Here is a 9,028-nt window from a genome sequence, read left to right as displayed (position 1 = left end):
ATCTGCATATAATCAGTTATATAGGATTAATTAAGTTTGTATTGCATGTAGATTACATTCTTAGTGGGTAAAATAGTTCACATAGTGAATAGTGCACTCAAATAAAAACCAGATTTTTGCCCAGTCGCACCAGCCTTATTTTCTGTACAAAAATTCTGTGTTTTCCAAAAACTTTTATTCTATTCACTTGCTAGACGTGTTATTTGACTGCAGACCAAATTTCAGCTCATTCGGAGTTGATTTGGTCTGATTTTTAAGCGTTTTGCGAAAACCGCTTTTTCTGGATTTCAAATTACAGGACTTTCGATATCCTGATTTTTCCCAGATTTGAAACGCTTATATCTGGAGTTCCAGATATCGTTTTTTCATTCTTTAAAAACTGTCAGATTGTTTAATCTGTCAGTTGCAGAACAAAACAAATTTCGGAAAAATCGAACCTCGTTTGCTATGTCAAACAATGGTTTTACGATAACCTGTCAGAAAGCTATTTTGCACTAGTTAGGGGCATTTTCGTAATTTCCTTAGATTCGGCATTTTAGGCCTGTTTTCATTAGTTGCTGCATTTTAGGAGTTGCATAATCATCATACAGCATTAGTAGAAGTAAGTTGGTTAATTTTAGAATTAGTTTAGTATTTTATTTAATTTTTGTTTGATAAGTAGCATTTGTTTTAGTATTTTCGTAAAATTAGAATTAGTGCTAGTTACTGTTTGCATTATTAGAATAGAATACTAACTCTGTATTTTTCTGCATTTTTAGGTTGTAAAGCATTTTTAATTTCCAGGGTTATCTTCCAAGTGTGAGGAGCGAATAATTGGCGAAAAGATGGAAATACCCTTGATGTGGAGCAAAAGAAGTAGTTGCTTGTTTATTATCATTTTAGTGATTAAGTGTATTTGTATTAGTTTCATAATTGTAGATTGACAATTGTCATTAATAAATTAAATTTTCTAGAAATATCTTGATTAATTCCTGTTCCCTGAGGATTCGACCCGTACTTACCATTTTGTGGAAAGTCGCTTTTTATATTTTTGGTTGACGATTTTCCAAAGTTTTATTGAAAATAATTGTTTTAAAAAGATCATTTCAAAATATCAACCAAATTTTGGCGCTGTTGCCGGGGAAGGGTGAATTAATTACTTTATTTCTTAGAGTTTGATTTATTAATTTGTTTTAGTTAGTTAATTAGTTGTTTTATTTTTAGTTAGTAGGATTAGTAAGTGAATATAGGATTAACATAGTTAGTAAATATAGGATTCATGTTATGTTCTTTCTAGGATTCACTTAAAATTCATTCTGCAAGGAGCGATTAGACAGGTGGGTTTTAGAAAAACTTAGTTTGTGATTTCCTGTATTTATCTTTTTAGTACTTTAGAGTAGTTTAATTTGTTATTTCATTTACTTAGTTAGATCATTCTGACATAATTAGTTTAGCATATTTGTTTTGTAATTGTCTATTTTGTGTTATTTACATTTTAGTATCTGTGTTAGTTTATTTTTTATTTTTAGATTTAGGTCATTCGCTTACATCTGGTCTTAGCACCAGTGTATGCAGGGTCGACAAGGTCTAGGAACCCCATTACACCCATTTGTTGACAACCCAGAGAGAATTTTACATTCTCATCGAAGTTCGGCAACAATGGCTGACATGGATCCTCCACCTCCACCCCCAGTTCTTTCACGCCCTCTGCGGGAATACTTCATTCCCACAGACTATGTTCAGGCATCTTGCATTCGGAGACCCGATGTAGGAGCGTCGCATTATGAGATTAAGGCCAGTATTATTCAGATGCTTCCATCCTTTTATGGCCTTAGTCACGAGGATCCCTACCGACATTTAGATGAATTCCTCGAAATCTGTTCTACTTTTAAGATACAGAATTTCGATGATGATGCGTTGAGGTTGACTCTATTCCCCTTTTCATTGAAGGACAAAGCCAAGTATTGGCTAAAGTCCTTAGATTCTGTAGAAATAGAGTCATGGGATCAATTACAATAGGAGTTTCTTCGGAAATATTTTTCCATTGGTCGTACAAACCAATATCGTAGAGCCATCACTAGCTTTTCAGAGCTAGATGGTGAGCGCTTTCATGAGACCTGGGAGAGAATGAAGGATCTCCTCAGGAAATGTCCCCATCATCAGGTGCCGAAATGGCAACTGGTGCAGAGCTTCTATGATGGATTATCTGACAAGAATCGTCAGATGATCGACTCTTCATGTGGAGAGACATTCATGCTGAAGAGCGAGGACGAAGCATGGAGGCTATTTGATACATTGGCCGAGAATTCACTCCACCATGCTTCGAGCTCTCATTCTGATAGAGCCACACCTAGCATTCAGAAGAAAGCTGGTGTTCTTGAATTGGTCCATCTACTGCACTACAGTGCAAGGTAGACATGATTGCTCAGAAGCTGGACCAGCTTCTCTTAGGACCATCCACTACACAGCAGGTGTGTACTCTTTGTGCCAGTCCGGCACACGAGATCACTGAGTGCCCTTCGGCAGCTCAGTACCCTGAATTTGTTCAAGAACAAGTTCAGGCAGCTCAAGGTTACGTCAGACTGCCGAATAACCCATTTTCATCGACATATAATCCGGGTTGGCGTAACCATCCCAATTTTTCATGGAAGAATCCACAGTCTTCCACGCAGATGCCTACACCCTCTCAGCCAGTTCGGCAGTCATCTTTTACTCAGTCATTTCAAAGACCGAACTATTCTCAGTCTTCTTCTTCTTCTGTCACTCCCCCGATTCAGCAGGAGTCTGCCCCACAGACATCTTTTGAGAAGAGACTTCTCCAGGCATTCCAAGAGGTGAAAACCTCTAATCAGAACGCCTTCGAAAAGTGTAGCCAGATTTTGAGCTCACATACGCAGTCCATTGCGAAGTTAGAATCGCAAATGGGACAGTTAGCTGAGGCTATTAGTAGGAGACCCGAGGGTACATTGCTGAGTCAGGCTGTCATGAACCCGAAGGGTAAGAACCAGATGACTGGAGGCCCATTTCATACTGAGACACAGCAGCAGGCTAAATCAGTTATGGCCTTGAGGAGTGGACGTGAGTATCACGTCGAGAGCAGAGAGCGAGAGAGTAGAGAGAGGATAGAGGAGCCAGAGACCATTGTTTCACCTACGTCGGCTCAGCCATCATCCCCATCACCATCATCATCTTCATCATCATTATTATCTTCATCCTCAGAGAAGAAGGATAGGAGTGAGCCTTCTCACAAAGAGGAGGAGCCAGCAGAGTATATTCCCCCACCACCCTATCCCAAAGCATTAGAGTCTCCCGTGTTTAGAGGGAAGCAAGGTGCGAAGATCCAGGACATGCTTGATATATTCAAGCATGTGCAGATCAACCTACCTTTGCTTGATGTGATTCAGCAGGTGCCGGCATATGCCAAATTCCTGAAGGAACTATGTACACAGAAGCATAAATCTAGAGAGAGAGTTCCTAACAGGGTCCATTTGACTAAGCAGGTGAGTTCAGTACTTCAGCATCAGACACCACCAAAGCTCAAGGACCCTGGAGCCCCTATCATTGCGTGTACCATAGGGAATATCCGGATAGAACGCGCATTGCTCGATCTTGGAGCAAGCGTGAACATTCTGCCCGGGTATTTCTTTGATTCTTTCGGGCTAGGAGAGATGAGATCGACTCCGATTACACTTCAACTGGCAGATCGTTCTGTTAAGGTACCGAGAGGTGTCTTGGAGGACATGCTAGTTAAGGTGGATGACTTTTATTTTCCAGTCGATTTCATTATTCTTGATATGGAAGGAGTAGACAGCCAGCACCAGACTCCGATTATTTTAGGCAGACCATTCTTGGCGACTGCCAATGCGTGCATCAACTGTAGGACCGGAGCCATGGATCTCTCATTCGGCAATCGAAAGGTCAAGCTGAATATTTTCAATGCCGCAATGGGACCAGCAGGAGACATGGACTGCTTTCATGTAGATATTGCACATGAGTTAGTAGAGGAGCAGCCCGAGTTGTACATTACTGAGGATTCTTTAGATTTGTACCATATAGAGAAGAATAGCGGTGTAGATAGTGTAGAGGTGTCTAGAGTGTCGTCGGAGAGACCACCTTGGGGAGCTGTCAGGGAGCCTCTTCCACCACTTGCGGAGACCCCCGCCAAATCGTCGATCGAGTCACCTCCGAAACTTGAGTTGAAACCCTTACCGGATTCACTCAAGTATGCATACCTCGGAGATGAGGAGACTCTACCGGTGATCATCTCGTCCTTGCTCACTAAGGAGCAAGAACATATATTGCTGACTATTCTTCGAGAGCACAAGGCAACGATTGGCTGGGGAGTTGCTGATCTGAAGGGGATTGATCCTTCATTCTGCATGCATAGAATCCATTGTGATGAGGAAGTCAAGCCATTTAGGGATATGCAGAGAAGGCTAAATCCCAACATGAAGGAAGTGGTAAAGAAAGAGGTAGTGAAGTGGTTGGATGCCGGAATCATTTACCCTATTTCTGATAGCCAGTGGGTCAGTTCAATTCAGGTTGTGCCGAAGAAGTCAGGACTCACTATGGTTGAGAATGAGAAGGGTGAGAGAATTCCGATGAGGACCACTACAGGATGGCGAGTCTGCATCGATTATAGGAAGCTGAATGTGGCAACTAGGAAAGATCATTTCCCATTTCCATTCATTGATCAGATCTTAGAGAGACTCGCAGGGCAGAGCTACTACTGTTTTCTAGATGGATATTCAGGATACAATCAGGTAGCTGTCCATCCTGATGACCAGGAGAAGACCACATTTACATGTCCTTATGGCACCTTCGCGTTTAGACGTATGCCTTTTGGGCTCTGTAATGCCCCGACTACTTTTCAGAGGTGCATGCTTGCTATCTTCTCGGACATGATTGATGATGTGATGGAAGTTTTTATGGACGACTTTTCAGTGTATGGCTCTTCTTTTGAAGATTGCCTCCAAAAACTTACTCGAGTACTGAGTAGGTGTGCGGAGACCAATCTCGTCCTGAGTTGGGAAAAGAGCCATTTTATGGTCCAGGAGGGGATTGTGCTAGGACACATTGTGTCCAAGCGTGGTATTGAGGTTGACAGAGCGAAGGTGGAATCCATTTCCCGTTTGACTCCACCCACCTCTGTGAGGCAGATTCGATCATTTTTAGGGCATGCGGGATTTTACAGGCGGTTCATAAAAGATTTCAGCAAAATCTCTTGACCGCTCTGCACTTTATTGGAGAAAGACCAGCCCTTTGTTTTCGGTGAGGATTGTATGAAGGTCTTTGAGATTCTCAAAGAGGCCTTGATTACTGCACCTATTTTGAGACCTCCAGATTGGACTCTCCCATTTGAGATTATGTGCAATGCATCTGATTACGCTATGGGGGTTATTTTAGGACAACGCATTGATAGGAAACCCTATGTGATCTACTATGCGAGTAGAACTTTGTCTGATGCCCAGATGAATTATACTACGACAGAGAAGGAGCTACTTGCGGTAGTTTTTGCATTGGATAAATTCAGGTCCTATTTACTCGGTTCGAAGGTGGTTGTCTATTCTGACCATTCTGCATTGAAATATTTGTTGAATAAGAAAGACACCAAACTGAGATTGATTCGTTGGGTCCTACTACTACAAGAGTTTGATCTCGAGATTCGAGATAAGAAGGGAAGCGAGAATGTAGTAGCAGACCATCTTTCCAGACTGATCGTGGAGACCGCGCAGGATCAAAGGCCGATCAGTGATTCTTTCCCCGACGAGCAGATCATGTCAGTCAGTACACCGCAGTTACCCTGGTTTGCAGATATTGTGAACTATCTGGTTTCGAGGCAGATACCTGAGCATTGGAACAAGAATGAGCGTGAGAGATTCCTATCTCAGGTAAGGCACTATTATTGGGATGAACCAGAGTTGTTCAAATACTGTGCAGACCAGATCATTAGGAGATGTGTTCCGGAGGAGGAGTACCAGGCCATTCTGAATTTTTCCCATTCATTAGCCTGTGGAGGGCATTTTAGTAGTAGGAAGACGGCTGCCAAGGTTTTGCAGTCAGGATTTTATTGGCCCACACTCCACAGGGATGCTCATGAGTTCTGTAGGCGATGCCTGCGATGTCAGCAGATTGGGAACATGTCCAAGAGGGACATGATGCCCTTGCTTCCGATTTTGATAGTCAAGATTTTTGATGTTTGGGGCATTGATTTCATGGGACCATTTCCACCTTCATTCGGAAATCTATACATTCTGGTGGCGGTTGATTATGTGTCCAAGTGGGTCGAGGCTGTGGCAACCAAGACCAATGATCACAGAGTAGTGCTTAAGTTCATTAAGCACAACATTTTCAATCGTTTTGGTGTGCCACGTGCGATGATTAGCGATGGTGGCAAGCATTTTAGGAATGTACAGATAGCTTCTCTGCTGAGAAGATATTCTGTCAATCATAGATTCACCACTCCATATCATCCGCAGACTAGTGGACAGGTTGAAGTGTCCAATAGGGAGATTAAGCAAATTTTAGAAAAGACAGTTCGTCCGGACCGCAAGGATTGGTCCCAGCGCTTAGATGACGCACTTTGGGCATACAGAACTGCATTCAAGACTCCCATTGGCATGTCTCCGTATCGCCTTGTATTCGGGAAAGCATGCCATCTTCCTGTCGAGCTAGAGCATAGAGCGTATTGGGCTATCAAGAAATTGAATTTTGACCTCACCTAGGCTGACAAAGAGAGAGCATTGCAGCTCTCAGAATTAGAGGAACTCAGGAATGATGCGTACGAGAATGCCAAACTATACAAAGCTCGCACGAAAGTATTTCATGATAAGCATATTGTCAGAAAAGTGTTTGATCCAGATCAGAAAGTGTGGCTATACAATTCTCGTTTGCATTTATTCCCAGGGAAGTTGAGATCGAGATGGACAGGCCCGTACATTATAAAAGAAGTATTTCCCCATGGAGCAGTAACATTATTTGATCCTATGACCCAAGGTACATTCAAGGTAAATGGGCAAAGATTGAAGCCCTTCATTTCATATGCCTTGCAGGATGGTGAGTGTGAGATAGTGCATCTCACGAAGGCATGAGGATTCGACCAGAGAGATGTATCATATGTACATTAATTTGTTTTTCATTTCAGAGTTTTTCTTTATTCAGTATTTCATTTCACATGTGCTAACTTGTGTTTTGATGTATACAGGATGAATTTAACATTTAGTGTATCAGTTACCAGGTGCATGGAAGAGCTTTCAAAGAATTCAAAGATCAGATGAAATTCAACTTCAGAAGCTCAGAGCAAATCAGGTTGTATCTATCCTTTCTCCCATATTTTTGTTAGTGTCTTTTAGTGTGCATGTGCATTACATTTTTACTTATTTTGTATGCCACTAGGGACAATGTCATTCAAGCATGGGGGGGTGGTTTAGATGCATGCACACAAAAATTTGAGAATAAGTTGTAACATATATGATTATTTTTGGCATAATCTAACAGTTTATAAATTTTTAAGCCCCATAAATTTTTTTTTCTGAACTGAGTCAAATAGAGTAGTTATTCATGAGAAAATTCAAAGAAAAGATAGTATTTGATTGTTAGAAAATTTTGAATCACTTTAGTATAAGTATGCACAGTATGTTTTCTGAAAGAAATAAGCAATGGAAAGATGTGTTTGAAAAATGAGTTTAAAAGAATAGAGCTACGTTTAGTTGTTGATGTCTTCGTGAATCCTAGTAGTGGAACTCAGACACGAGATGAAGTGTTTGAGTATCTTAACGAAAAGGATAACGAAGGAGATCATCTTCTTGTCTAAGTCGATATCTGTGGCCTTTGTAGTTCGAGTAAGTAGAATCTGAAGGGTGTTTTACACCTGGTGCCCCAAAGCCAGCTGGTTTGGGAGTCACCGGTTCGAAAGCTTGTTACATGGACTGCATAGAAAGCCTAAGAGATAGAGACATTGCACATGACGAGAGGCAGACTATACGTAAACTATTAGAATAGAAGGTCTAGTGACTCGAGCAATTAAGTCCGAGGGATACTTTGTATCTAGTGCCCTAAGGTTGGCCAGCCTGGGAGTCACTGACCCAAAGCTCGCTACATGGGTCACGAAAACTGACTATTCGAAATAGTGCTCATATGAGAAGAATGCGCAAGAGATCAAAAGTTGAAAAAAGAGTGAAAATGAAAGAAAAAGAATGTGCTGAATGAGAAAAATTTCATTGCTTAGGCATATATGTGTATTACTGTGCAAAAAATATACAAGTGAGAATAAATGAGTAAAACATGAGAATACTTGACTTTCAGAGAAAAATCATGAACTAGCTACAATATTAGAAAAGTGAAGGAAAAGAATTTTTACTGTGGCGGCATGAGATTTTTAAACTTGTTTTGAGAATGTCAATTACATGAAATATTTGTTCCAACTGCATTCTTAAGAGCCTAATATTTTTGAAAGATCATCCTCGCATTTCATTGATGTTTGTGGGTAGCATCTCTGCAAACCCTCACGAGACCTTACTCGTCCACTAGTGTAAGCTAGGGGTTTAAAGGGCTTGTTGCATACGCTAAATGCAACCGTGATTCCTACGAAAGTGAGTTAGTATTATGCATTCATGCTTAGCATTTCTTGTCTTCGTTGCATATCATAATTAGGGTTTGTTAAGGGACTAACAAACATTCAAGCATGGGGGTATTTGATGATGCATGAAATGCACATCATGTAAACAAGTTTTTCATGCATTTTGTATCAAGTTTAAGGTTTCAAACCCATGTTTAGATATGTTTTGATAGTAAGGGGCTATGGTTCGAATTTCAGAAAAATCGAAGTTAAAATGAGAGAGTTATGGCTATTTAAGTGTTTGGGCACGAATTTCGAGGTGGATCGGATCCATATCCGACCCAATTAGGTTAATTGGACCTTGGATCAACTCTTAGAAAGCCCAAAACCCAACCCACACGCCTATCCATATCCATTTCAAAAAGTTTTTCTGAAACCCCCCCCAGAAAGTGGCGCCTAGCAAATTTTATTTTTTTAACCTTCTTTCTGAAA

The 9,028-nt window shown here is 41.0% G+C and overlaps 1 non-coding gene across 1 annotated transcript; it reads right to left on the bottom strand.

Annotated features, from left to right (window-relative positions):
• Positions 1-2,041: 2,041 nt before the first annotated feature.
• Positions 2,042-2,144, bottom strand: LOC149840249 (small nucleolar RNA R71). The gene has a single exon (XR_016431730.1). It is a non-coding gene; the product is annotated as a small nucleolar RNA R71 (small nucleolar RNA).
• Between the last annotated feature and the right edge of the window lie 6,884 nt (positions 2,145-9,028).

The sequence above is a fragment of the Nuphar pumila genome, chromosome 4 (assembly GCF_984573655.1).
Source record: "Nuphar pumila chromosome 4, dmNupPumi1.hap1.1, whole genome shotgun sequence".
NCBI lineage: Eukaryota > Viridiplantae > Streptophyta > Magnoliopsida > Nymphaeales > Nymphaeaceae > Nuphar > Nuphar pumila.
This window is presented reverse-complemented; position numbering and strand designations above follow the sequence as displayed.